Below are 19,036 nucleotides of genomic sequence, written 5' to 3'. Positions count from 1 at the left end.
GATAAGTCATATCAAGATTATTTGTGCATACTTGTCAACTCATACGGTTTAGCCATAGTTGGTACGGATTTTGTGGTGAATCTTACGTATATGGCCGTATCGGATTCTGAAAGTTTCCGGATTTTTTTTTTTCTTCCCCTAACAGGTAGTTCCGTTTGCTTTTGCCCAGAATGATGCTAGTCTACTCGAATGCTTTCATTTCCGGCAACTTTCCAAAAAAGTGCCTCCAGATTTTTTGGGTCTGAAGATCGCATTGCTATGATATCGATCACGGTCGCGATTCGGACATGAGCGTCAACGTTGCATTCTTGTAAAAAAAAAAAAACAGCGTAGCGTCGGCAATGAGGCTGTTTTGACGGAGGTCTGTCGAGCTTTTGGCACGGCGATAATGAGTCACATCTCCCGCGCGCGCGGCCGTTATTTATGGCCGACTTGGCTGGCAAACAAAAGATCAATAATTTTGAGCAAATCTAATGTTGTCCCCGTCGCTAATGCGCTCGTCCATCACGTCTGTCGGCCGCGCCAGGAGATGGACTCGTTCGCTGTTTATTTGCACATCAAATGCAATTAGATCACATGGCTCTAATAACGCGCGCGGCGCCCGCGTTAGCCGCCGCCGCGCGCGCACGTGCCGCGCATGCATATGGATGCCCAAATGATAATATATGTATCGGACGGGCGTCGGCTTTTGAGCATCAATCTTCATTTCTTGCTCAGACCTCCTGTTTGAAATATGACGAGTGTCACCGGTGCGCCGGCCGCCCCGCCGCCCCGCCGCACGGGAGACACTCAAACATCCGTCACAACGGCGCCGACGTGTTGGCCCGCAGCGCGGCGGCGACGAGACAAGACAAAAGATCCTTCGCTGACAACTAGCCCTGGGTGAGACGCTTGCTGCCACCTCGACTCAATCAGGCGCACCCCCCCCCCCCCTTTCTCAGCCAGCCAGGTGCGCTTGATTTATCCGAGCTCGTTTAGCGGGGCTGCAACGGCAAAAGCTCTCGTCTTTTGAATCCCCTTCAAGTTGAATCGAGCGCATCTCCTGATGCGGTGTCGATATGAATGAGTTGCACTTAATCGAACTGATATCGCCATTTACGATACCTTCTTGTGATACGGTACCAGGTGCCGATACTCTCACTGTTTGGTATTCACGGAAGTACGGATTCATATTTGAAAGGTAATTGATGTTGCCCTCTTCAAAGGGACCTTTTTTCAGAGCTGGACTTTGACGACTCACTGATACCGATACCGGGTTACTGATACCGCCAGAACTTTTGAAACAAACCATTTCGACGGAATGACTGACAGATGATTTTCAAAGAAAGCTGGTTTGTTTATTCCTGACAAATGGCAGAATGACTGATTCTGCAACACAGAAGATAAGTTGGAAAAAAAAACAAAAACAACAGCTCGGATTCAAGTGCAATACATTGACAGAAGTGCAAAATAAAATGACAACTCCCTGAGTTTTAGTCTTTGTTCAAAAGAAAAGTACAAAATCATACAAGTTGAACAGTTGAGCATGTCAAGCCGCAACCATCACAATTGTCTGTTGATTGCTGTTTATTGTTTGATTTGTTTCTATTTCTATCTTTATGTCTTTGTCTTTTTGACGCCGTTCATTTTAGCTGCCCTTAGTTTGAGCTGTGTGTGTGTTTTCAATGCACTGCGTGTCGGCGCTGTGCTTGAGAGGAAAGAAATTTCATCTGGGCTGTATGTTGTACATGGAGCAGATTTGACCGAAAGGCTGACTGGACTTGACTTGATGTTGGAAAATGCCACCCAAAGTGAGTTGGTAAATAAATGTATCCGTTTTGACTTACTATGAACCCTAAAAGCATCAATATTCTGACAAAAAATTGCATCTTAACTCATTCACTCCCAAAGACGTTTTTAAACGTCTTTTCAGACTTGGTCCAGAATTGGCTGGAACTGAATGAGTTCATGGGGATTTCAGATAATTGAATCGACTCAGCATGACTTAGATTTGTTCTTGTTTTTTCTGTTTGGTGCTTTCTACCGCCTTTATTACCTTTATGGTGATACGTGCTTACCCCGCGGATCCCGCCACTGTCCAAGTGACGGCCCGTTCGGCATGCCAGCCGCCGGGTGCGCTTGATTTACCTCACATCTTACCTCACATCATCTCGCCTTGCCGGCATCCGAAAGTCTGGCTTTCCGCCTTTGCATCCGCCTCAAGTCGAATCAAGCGCCCTTCAAGCCAAGCTCCCCGCTTGGCGGCAGGTGTAAGGCACTAAGCTCCTTCCCGTTCGCCCCGGGCGAGGTGCGAGGCGGCACAATGATACACAAAGGTCACCTGGCCCACAAAAGCCCACCCGCCGGGACCGCGCCCTGCCCAACGCGTCGGCCTCGCGCTCCAGATTAGCAAGTTAGCGTGAAGTATGTGGACGCCGTCCAAGCTGATAAGAGAGTGGCGCTGTGCGAGCACTTTGGTCCCAAAAAGTCATCAAACGCTTTGTAAACGAAAAAACGGCGGCGGCTCGCAAGTGTCCGCCAAAAGTCATGGGACAATATTTTTGGGTGAACTCGAGTACCAGCACGCCACATTTGTAAAAAAATGTGTGGATATTGTCCAAGTACTTTGGCCACCAAAAGACATGGGGTAAACATAATGACTTTGGCGGCGAGCAAATATTTTTGTCCACAAAGAGTTCACACTCTAAGATGGCAATGCTGAGGTTTTTTTTTTTTTTGGTCTCCAAAAAGTCAACTTTTTTTTTTTTTTGGTGCATCGAAAATAATGGGACACAAATAGCGTGTGCACTGTGCATGTCCCCCAGTTCTTGCGTCCAGATCTTTCAGCAGTAGTACTTCATGCAGTAGGCGGGGGACACCCTCAACCGCTTGCCAGCCAATCGCAGCATTTGTTTACAATAGCCCTTTTTTTTCCGGATGCGAGACCGGTCCCCATGAATGCAGGAAGACGTGTGTGTGTGTGTGTGTGTGTGTGTGGCTGTGGGGGAGGTGAGGGTGTGGCAGGGTGTGCCCTGCCAACCCGCCTCCCTTTCCCCCCCCTCCAGCCTGTGCCAGTCTGCCACTCTTGGGGCACGCTTAAGACAGGGCCACGTACACACACGCACCCGTACAATTGCGGCTCCCACCCACAAAGAGCGTTAACCCTTTGTGGGCTCCCAGTCTTGTATCCGGGATGAACAGGTGGTCCGACAAAACACCCGCATCAATTTTCCTTTTGACTTGTGTGTGTGTGTGTGTGTGTGTGTGTGTGTGTGTGTGTGTGAGGGAAAATGAGGCATCGAGGTTGGGAGGGGCTAATCAGACCCCTGTTGAATACACAAGTTATTATGCGTGATGTCATCACGTTGCGGTGAGCAAACCTCACCGCAACTTGGGGTCCTCGTTTCATCCAGCAACAGAAGAGACGTCGTCAACAAAAAGACAATAGAGTTCAAAATCCCCCCCACCCGCTTGAAAAATACAAAGCAAAACAAAAATAAGATGAAGACAATCGTGGAGTCAGAGTACATTTGACAACAACGACAAAAAAATTAGCTATAAAATCTGTCAATTTTGTCCATTCGTATTTTGGAACTGTTTAATTATTCAGTTGTTTTTCCATTTTTGTTTTTCATTTTTATTGAACATAATATCCATCCATCCATTTTCCGAACCGCTTACCCTCACAAGGGGGATGTTGAGGGGGATGCCGGGCTGGGGCCCATTCCCGCCGTCTTCGGGCACTAGGCGTGGGACACGAATGAGATGTGAAATGAAATAATAATAATAATGAAATGCCCCCCCCCCTCCCCCCAGAGTGGGATTGCTCTACTTTGATCACCTGACACGTTTGCTGCAAATATTTTAAGAGGAAAGCCCTCTCGACTGGGGGGTAGGGTGGGGTGGCGCGGCGGGCGGGCGGGCGGGGGCGGTTCGACTGTGGTCGGCGGTGAAAGTTTCTCATGTTCTCTCGTTGTTTCTCCGTCACAGGATTCAGAAGCGAGGGCGAGAGGAGCTGCCGCCGAGCCCGGCTTAACCAGGGTAAGTTGGGTCATGTGACCGGGGACCTTCCTCGCTTTACCACCGTCCCCCCGCGGCCCCCGCCCACCTTGTGATTGTTGTCGTCAAATAAAATGACGACAACAATCAAATGCAATGAAAACCACTCCGCAATAACGTAAAACTCCGACTTAAATAGAGTACAAATACTGCTAAATTAAAGTAAAGCTCCACAAAAATAAAGACAGACGATGGGGTGGGGGGGGGGGGACTTAATCAAGTTTCAATTAAGTGATGACAAAAAGGATCCAAAGATGGAACGGCTGCCCCCTCATTGTCATCACGTCCACTTTGGGGCGTTTACCTTTGCACATTCAGATGGCTCATTCAAAAGCTCATTCCCACCTAAGCTCGTTAGCTCGTTAGCTTGTTAGCCCGTGCTGCTGCTGCTGCTGCTGCTGTAAAGGGCCCCCCCCCCCACCCGCCGTCTGTCTGTCTGTCTGCCCGCCTGTAAGCTGTCCAGACGCTTACGTAACACAAGTGTGTGTGTGTGTGTGTTGTCATTCCGGAAAATTCTCACTGAGTTGCGGATGAGCAGCTCGCATTCATGTGCGGAACGCCGCCACCTCCGCTACAATATTCACGCACAAATTATTGGCGATGCGCTTCACTGTGCGTCATGAAAATTGAAAACACACACACACACACAGACACGAGATGCTAACTATGTTTCTTTACGGAGCCACCAAGTGCCTTGGAAGCCCCAAGTAGGACTTGCTAGGCTCCCTTGAGCCCCTAAGACAGCCTTTGCAAAGCCAAAGACAGACTTGGAAATTTGAGAAGCTCCCACCTTGTATGGAAGCCGCGCCAAACCAAATGTTGACGTGAAAGCTGATGGGATTCCTGAAACCCGGGATGTCCGATACCATTTTTTTTCCCATACTCATACCAGTCCAAGTGTTCACCTTTTCGTAACTAGCGATAGCATTTACCGATACCTGTAGTACTTTGGATCGAGTCCTGGTACCATCAGCCTCAGCCTCCATGAGTACCCGATACCTTCAAATAAGACCGGTATCAGCCCGATACGGCCACCATCATGCGGTTTTAAAAACCATAGGCCCATTTTGGAACAATAGCCCTGGCTCGAAAACCCAAGACAAGTTTGAAACCACAGCCAAGTCTAACCCCGAGCCTAAAAACTCCATTGACACCTTAACCGTAATTTGAAACCCAACCCTTGTTTGAAAGGACAACGCAGTCCTGAAACCCTATTTTGAAATCCCATCCCTGTCTAAAAACCTCATGACAAGCCCGAGTACTTGTTTCACCGCCAATCCCGGTGTTGAGACCCTAACCCCGACTTGAAACCTGACTTTACCTTACTTTCAGTGTGTTGATGTGCGCACGGAGCCGTCTGGACGCGTTGGTGCGAGGTCTCCTCGGACGACATGAATCACAAAGTCTTCATATATTATTTACACGTGAAAAGTGCGGCGGAGGACGGGGACGGGACAGGGTAGGGTTGGGAGGACCCGTGATGGGTAGGGGCGGGGCGGCGTGTCACCTGATCCCTGGATGATGATGTCACAGCCCGCACGTGCTCCCTTGGGGCAAGGGAGAGGCGCAAAGGCGTTCCTATTGATTTGTCCGAGAAAGGAGACGTGTTGTTGAAGTCTTTGTGAACGTCACATGTGGGCGGCTCAACGTTTTCCCAGCCTGGTTTGAAACCCTACTTTGAAGGACAGCACTGAATCAGAAACTGCATTCTGAACTGATGATCTTCATTTGAAGCCTGTCTGCGGCGGGAAATGCTCAGCCCACCTTGAAGCCCTACTTCGAGGTTTTTTGGGGCCCTAATTTGAGTTTGAAACCCAAATTTGAAACCCTAACCTTTATTTGAAAGGTTTCTCCTGAAACCTTAAATGTGTCACAAAGCTGTAACTCTGACTTGAAGCCCTACTTAAAGACCCTAATCTTGACTTGCATCCTTATCCCTGACTTGACACCCGACTTTGAAATACCAACCCCGACTTGAAACCCTATTTGGAAACACTCACCCTGATTGAAACCCCAACTGTGGCACCAAGCGTAACTCTGACTCGGAACCCTATTTTCAGACCCAAATCAGAACTCGAAAGCTGACTTTGAAACCTTCAAGTTGACTTGAATCTCCAACCCCAACTCTAACTCTAACTTGAAACCCTACTTTGAAAACTTGGCCCTGGCTCCAATCCCTTTCCCTGAATAAAAACCCCACTTTCAAGCCCTAACCCTCGACCGAACCTCCGTCCTTATTCTCGTATTTTTTTGGCCACACTAAACCAAACAAGAACAAGGTGCGTGAGCGCGCGTTGGCGTGCGACCCCTTCAGGGACCCTCCGGACTTTGCCGCTTTATTATTTATTAGAAAGCCGTTAAAGACAAGCGGGAGAAGGAGATGGAGAAAGACACGCCCCGCAACCCCCCCCCAAAAAAAGCGCCAGCCGTTAACGGAAGAGTCGAAGCATCGATCGAGAGCGGCGCGACAAAATGGCAGCTGTAAATCAATTTGGTCTGCTGTGTTTTGTAATGAGGTTAATGCCACGTAATGGCCGAATGCCTTGGCGCTTAAACGTGCCCTCAAGCGGGAGCACAAGAAGACGAAGACGAAGAGGCGGAGGACGACGAGGAGCAAGTCGTCTTTTGTCTTCCTTTGTCAGCCCTTCATCGGTGGGCGCCTCATTGAGCTTTACTCAACTGGACCGCCCGTTTTGTCGCCGCAAGGACACAATTTGCTTTCTTGATTCGACGCTTTGCACACGGTCCGTTTTTTGGTTCTTGTTTTTTTTCTTATTTTGTTTAGTCCTGATTGACATTTAGAGCCCTCCTGCCAGGTGGACCCCCCCCCCCACCCCGTTTTAACATGATAATGATCATGTGAGCGTGCTGAATTTCACATTGTAGTGTAAAAATGGTCACAATCCCATGTGGTGAGCGTCTTTTTCTTTTCGTGTTTAATCTCATCCTCTTCATCTTTTAACGTGATGACTTGTCCTGTTTTGACAATACTCATTTTCATCTTTGGATGTGCTAAGCGTGGAATTTTTAGCGCTCTTTTAAATTTACCGTGGACATTTTCACAGTTCAAAATGACCATTTTCCAATTTTGAGGCCAGTCAAGAGTAGAAGAGGTACGGGCATTTGGTGGATATTCCACGCTGGTTTCAGCGAGTGTAGCTGTCGACGCGTGGCATAAGGTCGAAACCAGGTCGTCCGTGTCCGATTGGTTGTTTTTGTGGTTTCTTCAACTTGATGTGACCAGAGTGGGATGTGAATTGCTATTTTTCTTTCTTGATTTGCTTTTTACAGATCATTTTACTCACGCACTGCTGTCAGGTCATACTTTTTTTTTGGAACATCCCTTTTTTTGTTGTCAGAGCGTCAAGCTTGAACAAATATGACAAAACCAGTGATTTCCTTGAAAATAGCAAATGTGTGTGCGGGTGTGCGGGTGTGCGTGTGACTGTTTCGTCAATCAATGGTGGCTGTTGGCATTCACATGAATGATGATGATGATGATGGTGATGATGAAGGTATGATTTTTGCGTGCCTCACTTGTTCGACACAAAGAAGCGTGTGCGCGCGAGTGTGCGTGCGCATACGGGGGGTTGGGGGGGTGTTTCTCAAGCAGGGATGTCAACACTTGAAAAATCAATCACCATCTGGGCCCATTTGCTACTCGGGGGTGAGGGCTGGATGAAGGGGATGGGTGAGGGTGTGCTAACGCTTCAGTACGTACGCGCACGTGCATCTCTCGCCTCGTCCTCGCCGCCCCCCCCCCCCCCCACCCTCCACCACCCCGCTCATCTTTTTCCTATTTTTAAAGCTGGCAGCTCTTGGCCACCCTCGCCATCCAAGCAGGTGCGCCCTCCTGGCACGCTTGGCAAGGCCTCGCAGGGGTTACTCGGATTGGGGGGGGGGGGGGCTTTATTGGCTGCTGCCTTTCACGCGCATGCCGGCGAAGCAGGGTATCGTCATGTCGGGTGCGCTTTTTACACAGCAACACGGCACGCGGCGGCCGATGTGATGTGTGAAAATGCCGCCAGACAGAGTTCGTTTAGCATGTCGACTCTCAAGCGACGTATAACTCCAAACATATTTTCTTTCAGTGTTGTTTTGAAAAAGAAAAATCTTGAATATTTTAATCCGATAAGAAAAGCGTCCCGTGTTGAGTATAAATAAATGAACAAACGCTAACAAGGTTCACGTGTTTTACGTCTTCCTAGTAAGTCACGGTGTCACTGGTGAGCTATTTTTAGAACAGAGCCGTGCACTACTCGTTTTATCTTTGGGACTCATCCGTACACGCTGGCACCGACGCAAGTTTTTTTTTTTTTATTGTTTTAATGTACAGGATGACGCAAAGGCATCCACGTAACTTTTTTTTTTGTCTAACCTCCCTCTATCCCCGCTCCTCCTATTCCGTGCATAACTGCTCACCCCTCCCCTCACTGCTCGCTGAGAAGGAAGGGGGGGAAAAAATGCCTTTCGATTAACTTGAAGACGATTTGCATATGCAATTGTGCAAGCAGCCAATCAAATTGCGCTTTGCTTAGATGTCCACTCGAAAAATAACCACGATAAACCACGTCTTTTTATAACCACGATAAACCATCAAACCGGTCATCTGCACATGCCTATTAATGGGAAATCAATTTTTCAAATCTTGACGGCATGCCTCGCTGCACGAATCTGCTCATCTCACCGAACTTTTGGAAACCGTGGCTTTTAAAAATGATGCGCTCCCTTCAAATCGGACACTGACTAACACGAGCCACCATGCGGGCTACTTAGAAGCATTTTGTCAACTTCCAGCACTTTTGCCCGCGGATCTCTTTCACAAAAAAAAAAAAAAAAACGATCTTTGTGAAAGGGAGCTAAAGCCTCCGCCGCAGGTCAGGGAGTTTACGTCTGAATGGAAAAGGCTCTTCTGTCCAGGAAACATGGACGTTTCATGCTAACACGTTGACATACACAGACGTGTCAAATGGGGTGAGAGGGTTTTTTTCTATGTCTGTTTGTGTGTGAGGTGATTCCCCCCCCCCCCCCCCCCCACACCTCGCCTTCCAGTGGCACAGCTGTGTGAAAAAGGAGCGCTGAGTCGGCACAATGCCTTAATAGTCGACAAACAGCGAGCTAAGCCCACGTCCAATCGTTGCACCGCGCTGCCATGTGACCTACATACTCGGCACACACGTGTGCATGAGGGGCAAGCTTCGCTTCTCATAACAAGTCCGGAAAGTCCTTCACAGGCTCGCTATTTGTCTGCGAACAAATGCGGGGGTTTTATTGTATTTTTGGGAGGGGGGGGCGGGGTTAAAGCAGCCAAAATCTGCTTTTATATCAAGTGTCTTTCACACAACTGTAATTGGGTGTCACATGAATGCGGCTAATGGCATTAAAAAAAAAGCTCCGAAATGCTTGGCTAACGAGCAACAAGTCGGCTTAATTAAAACATATATGCCGGCGGACACTTGGAAGCTGTGACGACAAGAAATCCCAACCACTTGCCCGCTGTTCTCGATGGAGATCTGGACAAATCAAAGTTGTTGGCCACGACCAACGATGAACGGCGGAAGAATTTTTCACCAAAATGAACCGCGGAAACTGTATTTGCAGGCTAATAGCAATAGAGACCCAATGCGCATGCACGTGCGTGTGTATGTGCGTGTGTGTGCGTGCGTGTGTTTAACTAAAGTTGATGCACAAAGAAAAGGCGCGAGGCATTGATCACTGGGGCCCTAAAGCTATTATCTTGATCTAATTAGCTTTAGCATACGTCTGTGTCACGGCCCGGTGCAAGGCCGACTCGTCCCCGATTCCACGCTGTCACTGCTTAAGCGCTAAATATAGCACGCACACACACACACACACACTTTAATTTTGGACACTTACATGCCAGCAAAGAAACGATTGCTCTTTTTTTTAAAGGTGATGGACAGTGGCGGTGTGACATCAAGTATTAGGACACCGATTGAGTTTAGAGTGAAGAAAATGTAGACAAAAAAAGTATTTGGACACCGAAAGCTTGTGACAATGAAAGAAAATGTGTCTCTTTGGGCAACAGGTTTTCTAAACACGTTTTTTCTTGTCCGGGCTGAAGTAGTTTCATCGATTGATCAAGAGCTGCGCGTCGCAACACTCGTCTCTATTTATAAACAATACGAAAAGACCTTCTGTCCATTAGCATTGATGCTAAAGGTATTGATTTTGCGCTTATCTGGGCTGCCCACTCGAATCCGTATCGTTTCCCAGCACGATTAGCGACGATGCGCGCGGCCTCATTCCAACTTCACCTGCACACTTTCCGTATTTCCCTGGACAGCTATAGCAAAAAGCGGGAAGCGTGTTCCCAAGTGAAGGGCCACTCGCCCCATAAGGCCCCTCCCACCCTGCTTTGATTGATATGTGAAATCCGTCTCCCTCGGCGGTCGCTGTGTGTGCGTGTGAAAGGTGTTCATTGTGAAGTGGAGACCACTTTGTCAGGAAACAATCATGGAAAGCCTTAAAAAAAAAAAAAATACAGCCTCTCATTGTGGCGGAAGTTTAATTTTGCGTGTGAGGTCATTTTAATCCTGATGAATTTTCATAGCGGCGGCCGCTAAGCGTTCAATGGCCGTCCAGCCGAAAGAAGGCAGAAGAATGGGAACCCACCCACGGGCCCCGACGACAAGGCCGCACTTAACAGCGGAGGCCCGCAGCGACGTTCCTTTGTCCGGCTTAAATGCGTCCCCAGTGTGCCCGGCCACAAAGGAGACCCCCCCACCCCCCTCGCTGGAGCCCCGATTGCCGCTTTTTAAACCTACCGCGACTGTCGTCGCGACTTCACTCATTTGTGACCATAGCTTGATCGGATGTGGGTTGAGCACGCTATTTGGCCTCTTTTCTTGCCATTTCTCTTCCTTCCAAGGTGGACCCGTTCAAAAAGCAGACTTATTCAGACCTTTTTTTTTTTAAGTTTCAATTTGTTTGACAAAAAAAAAAAACAGAGACCACAACAAACATGAGAGCACCCCCACAAAAATAAAGAAAGAAAAAAACGGTACAGGAGCTTCCGATTACAGGCCGCATTCAGAAATGGATGTGAACGGAGCAAGCGCCGCCACCCGACGAGGCACACGACGACCAGGACGTGTCCGCGCCCACTTTATAACCATGTAGACATGTTACCTTAGTTTCCAATTAATCCTTGTTGTGGCAACAAACAAATCGAGTTTACGTGACGACCCTTCTCCTTCGACCTCTCCCTCACAGAAATTCACCGATCGCTGGTGCTCGTGAAACGTATCGCCCGCAAAAAAGTGAGCGAACACCGAAAAGGGAAGGCTTTCATTGACCATTTGGATGCCACCAACTTCGAGTCGATGGTTCAGTGAGCGTTGGCAGTTGACAAAGTCTTTTTCCTGACGATTCGGTGTTAAAACTTTCCGGATTTTGGGTCCGTTAGGCAAACATGTTTTCTCGTGGCTCATTAGCACCGAGGCTAAATGCGAGGCGCGTCTCGTTTAGGACTGCGACGGGTGTGCTAGCGTGATCCGTACCGCTTATTTGCCTAGCATGTAGCCGGGAGCAGCAGCAGGGGGTTCCTGGCTGGCTCGCCGTCCTCCACGAGAGCTCCGTCTTTTTCTTATGATGATTTCTTTTCCTCCCTCCCCTTGCGCTGACGATGAAAATAAACGTGTTGTTTTTGACCGTGCCCCAAAAATAACGACTTAGGGGGTCGGCGGCCACGAAAAGGAGTGTTGCTCTTTTGGTGAGCCGCTCGTTCTGCTCGCCAGCCAAACGATGTGAAAAAACGTTTTCTATTTGCCGTTTTCCTGCAAATGCAATTGTGAAGTGGAAGGAGTTGAAGTGCAGATGTTTTTTTTAGATGTCATTATCTTCTCAGATGATTCTTTTCCCCTTAACATGAAGATTTGAAACTGTAAGTTTTGCAAAACAATCATCCAAAAATGCAATATCTGTTCAATAGAGTAGTGCAGATAACGCTATTAAATTGAAATAGAATAATCTGGACTTTCAATCAAGCAATTATGAAGAAAATAACATGACAACGTTTTATGCATAATGACTTAAATACGTTATTTTTGGCTTTATAAATGATTTTTTTTTTTAAATCTAGATAAGAGGTCATAAAAAATGTTTTGATGTGGTGTCACACATGTCTGAAGAGTTCAAATGAAATGATCAAACATTTAAAAAAGTATGTGATAACCCGGAGAGAACTTGTCAACTCCACACAGGGAGGCCGCAGCTGGAATTGAACCCGGTACCTCCGCACTGCGAGGCCGACGCGCCGACCACTTCACCACCGCGCCGCACAAAATATGAATTTGTATTGTTTTAATGTAGTATTTCAGATAGCTGCAAAATCGGAAATCGTTTCTACACACTCCTTAATAAAAGAATGCAATATGTTTTTGAATTATCACCCCAAAAAAATATGAATTATAAAATATAAATAGAACCACGAGTAAAATGCGATTTTTTTCCCCCCTCCATTTTAAGTACAGTACTACACATCTCGTGATAAAACTCCGCAATGAAACAAGTCCCAAAAAAAACAGATGCTGTCCATGAGAACAGAAATTTTTTTCATTCATGACAAAGTGAAAATCAGTACCGATGAAAATGTTGAGGTCGCACCTGGGACACGTCTGCCGAGTCCAGCTTGTACGGCCGCAGCGTACGCTATCTCCATCTCGCACGGAACGCTTCTCATCAGGATAAATAGTCTCAAATGTCCTCATTGTTTGAGTGTGATGTGTGTGAAATAGAGGGGGTGGGGGGCGTGGGGGGTTATGATAAATTGACCTTGTGAACCATGGAGGGCGACCGCGATGGCCACCGCGGCGGCGCCGAGAGCGAGCGACCCGTGCTGCTCAACGATTGCGTGACTAAAGACGCACAATTACGGGGGCCGTCTCTGTCCATGCTTTGTTGTCGTCCCTTCGAGTGCGCCGTTAATAGCTGCCCAAGAGGAGGGGGGCGAGGGGGTGTGTGGGGGGGAGGATGTGGGGGGGGGGGGGTGCTGGGCTGTTAACGCCGGTGGCTAAAAAGCATCATTAGGATTTTCACTCCAGCATATTCCGTGTAAGTTTCAATTGCCGGATTGGAACGTATCCGTTTGAATTTCATTTTTTTGCCCTTAAACCTGGAGAATGTTGTCTGACGTCACTTTGAGGAAACCAAAGGACTCGCGGTCACAAAGTCCTCCAAATAAGCGGTCGCGCGCACCTGTTTCAAGCTGTCGAACTCTCCCCGTTGGCTGTCAATCAAAGGCAAATGAAATGTCGCACATCGTTAGCCGAATAGCATCATTGCTAATTGGACTCATTCCATTTGTCGTCTGGCTTTCTGAAAATGTTCCAAAAGAACTTGGCCGCTCAGTCTGGTCAAGGAAACCCTTGACTTTTGTCTCATGAAACTTTCCCTCCAGTCTACGGCGTGAACTGCCTCCCGTGGGCTTACGGATGTTAGCATTGCCGTCACGCCATTAGAAATGTTCAAACGGGTGCAAACAGGGATGTTGTGGCGCACCCTTCCAAATGACAATTTGCCTGAATCGTCCAAAGAACCGCTGCTGAATCATCATCATCGCCGATTGGGCCTCCAATCCCTCTTCAACCTCATTTTTTTACTTTCCGAAGCATGATTTAGGTATCGCGTGCAAACATTGTCCTCCATCTTTTATTCTCCCAGGGTGTCCCTCGCCACCGCCATCACCCCCTTTGTGGAGGATGACGCACACTTCATTTTTTTTTTTCCACCATTGTGACCGGTTGTCAATGGGACCCTCTCTCTAAGCGAGCCCCCCCCCCTCCCCGCCCACCCCCTTCGCCGCACCGCTTAATACTAGCGCTAAATGCATCATTAGACAGCTAGGCTGCTGTGAAAGTGGTGGGACAATGGTGGGGTAAACAAACCAACAGGAAGTAACACACACACACACACACACACACAAAATGGCCTCGGTGTGGCGTGTGGAGATCTTGCGTGCGGCGTGATGGCGTGGAAAAAAGTTTATTACCTCCCACAAGGACGCCGTTGTTGTTGTCGTTGTTGTTGTTGGCGTCTATTTGCAGAAATCAAAGGTCTCTCTGTTAGCTCGCCCTCCCCCTCACCCGCCATCACCCCGACTCACCCTTTTGTTTGATTCCTTTCTGTTTTTTTGTTTTTTTTTCACCGTCTTTGCATACGTGATGCCACCACACACGCAACGGCTTTGTTTTTACACAAAGTGCATCAGAGGTTGCTCATTTGTCTTTACCTTTCACAAGTAACAGTGGCTAACTTGTTTTTGCCCTGCTATGGCAGCTAGCAGTGTCGGGATATGGGGGAGGGCGCACCGTCACATGGCGTCAAGACCGTTTGTTTTTCCTTTGGGGTGCGGGGGTATTTTTGGGGTTGAGCAAAATGGCCCTTAAATCGCCCTTAAATCGCAAAACTCCCATTTCTGATTTTACTTAATGCCTTCCGTTATTAGAAGAAAACCATTGACGATGATATGATTATGCAGTATTTATTTCTCCTCTTAAATCAAACCGTTTTTTCTGCCCATCAACTTAATAATAATAGAAAGATACATTCTTAATTGATGGAGGGAGGGAAGGAGGGAGGCATGGGTAGCTAGCTTGATGGATCGACAGATTAAAAGGAAAGTTAAGTCAAAAAGTGTCTTAACAACAATATGTGACTGGCTCAGGCTGTATGATCCTTTGGGTTAAAAATTAAAAAAAAAATTTTTTTAAACGACTATTGAGATATTCATCAATTGTCATTATTCCCGTTAAAAAGGACTTGTAATAGATGCAAGTACTTCTAACTTTGACAACATTGCAGCCATTTCAATGTCGCCAGGTCGAACCCTACTTTTGAGACAAATGTGTTTTTGGCGCATCCGTCTTTCACAGGTCCGGAGCAAACAGCAAACTAGCTCAGGAACAAGAGATTGACCGCAAACTTTCTGAAACAGTTGAAAAACCACTGAAAAGTCAATTCCAATTGCAAGTAAAGACATCATTTGATATATATATATATGCCTTATATATATATAAGGCATGGGGGGTGGGGGGGCGTAGCCCGATGAAGACTTGCCAAAAACTTTAAGTACATTTTTTTTTCTTAGCATGAGAGACCATTTTTGAGGCATCAACAAACCTCGCGCACCTTCATTTTTTGGGCAACATCAAAGACAAACTCTTTGACGGATCTGACTTACATTCTTGTAAATGAAGTTTAAAAAAAAATATTCATTTTTGTTAACATCAAGGACAATCAGAGCGCAAGACATGCATTTTGCTAAATGTGAAAGAAATTGTTCCCATTGAATGGACCTAGCATAGATTTTTGTCAACATCAAAGACAAACTCTTTGACGGATCGGACTTACATTCTTGTAAATGAAGTTTTAAAAAAAAAGATTCGTTTTTGTTAACGTCAAGGACAATCAGAGCGCAAGACATGCATTTTGCTGAATGTGAAAGAAATTGAGCCCATTTCATGGACCTAGCATAGATTTTTGTCAACATCAAAGACAAACTCTGACGGATCTGACTTACATTCTTGTAAATTAAGTTTAAAAAAAAAGATTCGTTTTTGTTAACGTCAAGGACAATCAGTGCGCAAGACATGCATTTTGATAAATGTGAAAGAAATTGAGCCCATTTCATGGACCTAGCATAGATTTTTTTGTCAACATCAAAGACAATCGGGAATCTCTTAATAAGCTTCCAGTACATTTTGTTGAAACGCGTCCATTGTCAGATTTGAATGGGACGCCTGATCACGTTATTACATCATAACTCGTCACGGAAATTACGTGAAATTCATCGTGTGAGCCATATCCCAATAAAGCACGTTAATTAGCACGTTAAAATGTATTAATTGTGGGAATTACATTACAGCGCGTTCTTATTTTTCTGGTGTGGCAACACGACGCTTCCGTTCGTAACGTAGGATTGATGGAAATGGCATGAAAATCCTTTGTGAGCGAAGGCTTGGAGCCCGCTTGTCAGCGATGACGTCTGATAGCAGATCCCACGACGGACGCCATTTTGTCTCTCGGCAATCTTTCAATTCCACAACCAGTCGTGACGGAGGGGGGTGCGCGTCAAATTGCGTTTGGACTCAGGTCTTCCTGGGCCGCCGTGCGTTTGGACAGAAAGGCGACGTTGATTGGCTTTGTTCGCTCTCGCTGGCAGCCGACACCGGCCGACATCTGTTCCCTCCTAACCACTCAGACTTATCTCCATCGGGGAAGGCGGACGCGCGCACGTGTGAACGCTCGCACACATGCTGTCACTCGCTGGATATTAAGCATGACATTCGCATTGTTTTCAGGAGGGGGGGATTTTGCGGATTCTCTGCATGATTGTGCCAAAAAGCTTATTGCATTGCTAATTAAAACAATACTGTCCAAATAATAAGAATAGTGATAAGTATTGTCTTCATGATGATGATGATGAGACAGTAGATCTTTTCGCTCACATCAACATTTCCATTTTTGGTCTTTTTTTTTTAGGTGTGTGACTTCAAGTTTCATGGCTGCAATAAAACCTGGGGGAGGGGTGGTGGCATATTATTTATCTTGGTGACTTACTCGAAATGGTCTTTTCCACAAAGTGTGGTTTTGCTCAGATTTTACATTTTGGATTTCGTGTCATTGTGTTCAAGTCAACACATAACAACACATTAGAACATAACTGTTGGGTCGCGGGGGGTGCTGGAGCCTATCCCAGCCGTCTCCGGGCAGTAGGCGGGGGACACCCTGAATCGGTTGCCAGCCAATGGCAGGGCACACAGAGACGAACAACCGTCCACGCTCACACTCACACCTAGGGACAATTTAGAGTGTTCAATCAGCCTGCCACGCATGTCTTTGGAATGTGGGAGGAAACCGGAGCACCCGGAGAAAACCCACGCAGGCCCGGGGAGAACATGCAAACTCCACACAGGGAGGCCGGAGCTGCAATCGAACCCGGTACCTCTGCACTGTGAAGCCGACGTGCTAACCACTGCACTACCGGGCCGCCAAGCGGCTCGGAAGATGAATGAATAAATGAATGAATGTTCAGTTGGCTTCTGGTCTATATCATTCGTACGATTACCCCTCCCACCACCCCTCAAAAAATTCTTTCTGAGTCTTCTAGCTATCCCCGAATCTCACTACGACAGTTGTGGCCATTTTTTAGGTTGGAGATGGCCCAGTGTTGCACTGATGAACCAACAAAATGCTGAGCGCAACAGTAGACTGCCCCCCCCCCTATACTGTATGTCAAAATTGGATCCTCACCTTTATTGAGACCAGCATTTATCTGAGAGGTGGGCCTTTTCTCCATTAATTTGCCACTTCGGACTGACCCAAATGTAGTCAGCCCACTCCAAGTTCTCACTGGCTCCTTTCACCTGACTGACAAACTTTTTTTTGTGTTGTTGTTGATGTACTTTGCTCTTAATGTAGTTGCTCTTTCTTGGAATGAGTGAATGAGCAAAAGTTTGACTTGGCCCAAAGTTTTCCCAAAGGTTCAGACTAGAAAGGCACGGAAATGTTCATGTTCCACCATATTAAGACTTCTGTGTGTGTGTGTGTATGTGTGTGCATGTGCAAGTGTGTGTGTGTGTGGATGGCATACGCGCTGTCCACGCCACAGGCTGTGTGTGTGTGTGTTTGGTGCAGACATGTGGAATGTGAAGGCGGAGTGGCATCGACGCACACGTTTTACCTCGTTTTCAAGATGCCGCGCAAGAAGATCCTGCAAAGTTATGATTAGAATTCAAGGAAAATGAAAGACAATGTAAATTAAGGGGAAATGGTATTAAAGTTTGCGCTACACAAAGTGCTGTACATGGAGCAAATATCATGTCTACAATAATAAAACAAGAAATGAATAAGGAAAACAGTGCTACAAATATAGATGTAAGAATGGTGTAACATAGTAAAAATAATTGAATACAAATATAAATTGAAGGAAAATTACAATACAAATGAAATTTGATTGCATTTGTTTTATTTTAACATGACATGAGTTGCACAAACATTTGAAAATAATAATGAATAGATTGTATGGAATAAATGAATAAAATCTAAATTAGAAGTTAATTAAAACCAAATAATATAATCACCCAAAATGTTTTTTTTTTCAAAAGGAATAAATACAAGAACATGACTGCACTGAAAAAGAAAGATATGTGTTGAACTTGCTCAATTTAGTTTATACAATCATCGAGATCCAGATACATTTTTAAGTAGACGTGTAGTGTATGTTAAAAAAAAAAGTGTCTTCCTCCAGATTGTTTTATTTCCTGCAACCACTCGATCAAATAAAAGTCTGTGAATTCAACAAATGTTTGTGCACTAAAATGTCGGCATGCACAATGAAAAAAAAAAAAGTTTCATTTCGTCAATTTTACGTCATCAAGTGGTGGCACAAAATAAAGTCATCTGAGTCCAGATTGAGTACAGTAAATTCAAACAACATTTTTGTTACATCAATATATGAGAGTCGCCTGCAAGAAATTAGCCCCCCGCTCCGACTGTGGTTGCTGGGAACTCAACATTTTTGTCTTTTTGTTGCAATTAACCACAAAACACCAGATGAACTGTGTGTGCGTGTGTGTGTGTGTGTGTGTGTGTGTGTGTGAACGCACATGGGCACATGAATGTATTCATTTCTGGGGCCGTGTGTGTGTGTGCAATGCGAGCAGGTGGCAGCCATATTTGAAGATGACAGTCGGGGTCTGACCCATGCCGGGCCCAATAAAGCGGCCTTGTGATGGAGCTTATGTGACACACCGTCCCCGGGGCAAGCAGGTCCCTCGCTTCCTTGCGCACACACACACACACACACACACACACACAAGTGGGATACGCAGACTCCTCCCCCCTTTTTTTGCCAAACGTATTATCGGCAGCAGACATGATGACAGTGCAGCTGTATGTGTGTGTGTGTGTGTGTGTAGTGTTCCACACACACAAAGCTACTTAGTGTGCGATACACCAGAGGTGGCCATTCGTC

At 46.5% G+C, this 19,036-nt stretch overlaps 1 protein-coding gene across 3 annotated transcripts in view; it reads left to right on the top strand.

Moving 5' to 3' along the window:
* znf536 (zinc finger protein 536) overlaps positions 1–19,036 on the top strand; it is a 156,360-nt gene that overhangs the window by 34,053 nt on the left and 103,271 nt on the right. For all 3 annotated transcript variants that reach the window (XM_052062616.1, XM_052062614.1, XM_052062615.1), the window contains one exon: positions 3,970–4,020. The gene's annotated coding sequence lies outside the window, so the exon portion shown is untranslated. The remainder of the gene's footprint in view (positions 1–3,969; positions 4,021–19,036) is intronic.

The sequence above is a fragment of the Hippocampus zosterae genome, chromosome 4 (genome assembly GCF_025434085.1).
Source record: "Hippocampus zosterae strain Florida chromosome 4, ASM2543408v3, whole genome shotgun sequence".
NCBI classification, from domain to species: domain Eukaryota; kingdom Metazoa; phylum Chordata; class Actinopteri; order Syngnathiformes; family Syngnathidae; genus Hippocampus; species Hippocampus zosterae.
Note: the sequence above shows the minus strand (reverse complement) of the source record. Positions and strands in the feature narration are given on the sequence as shown.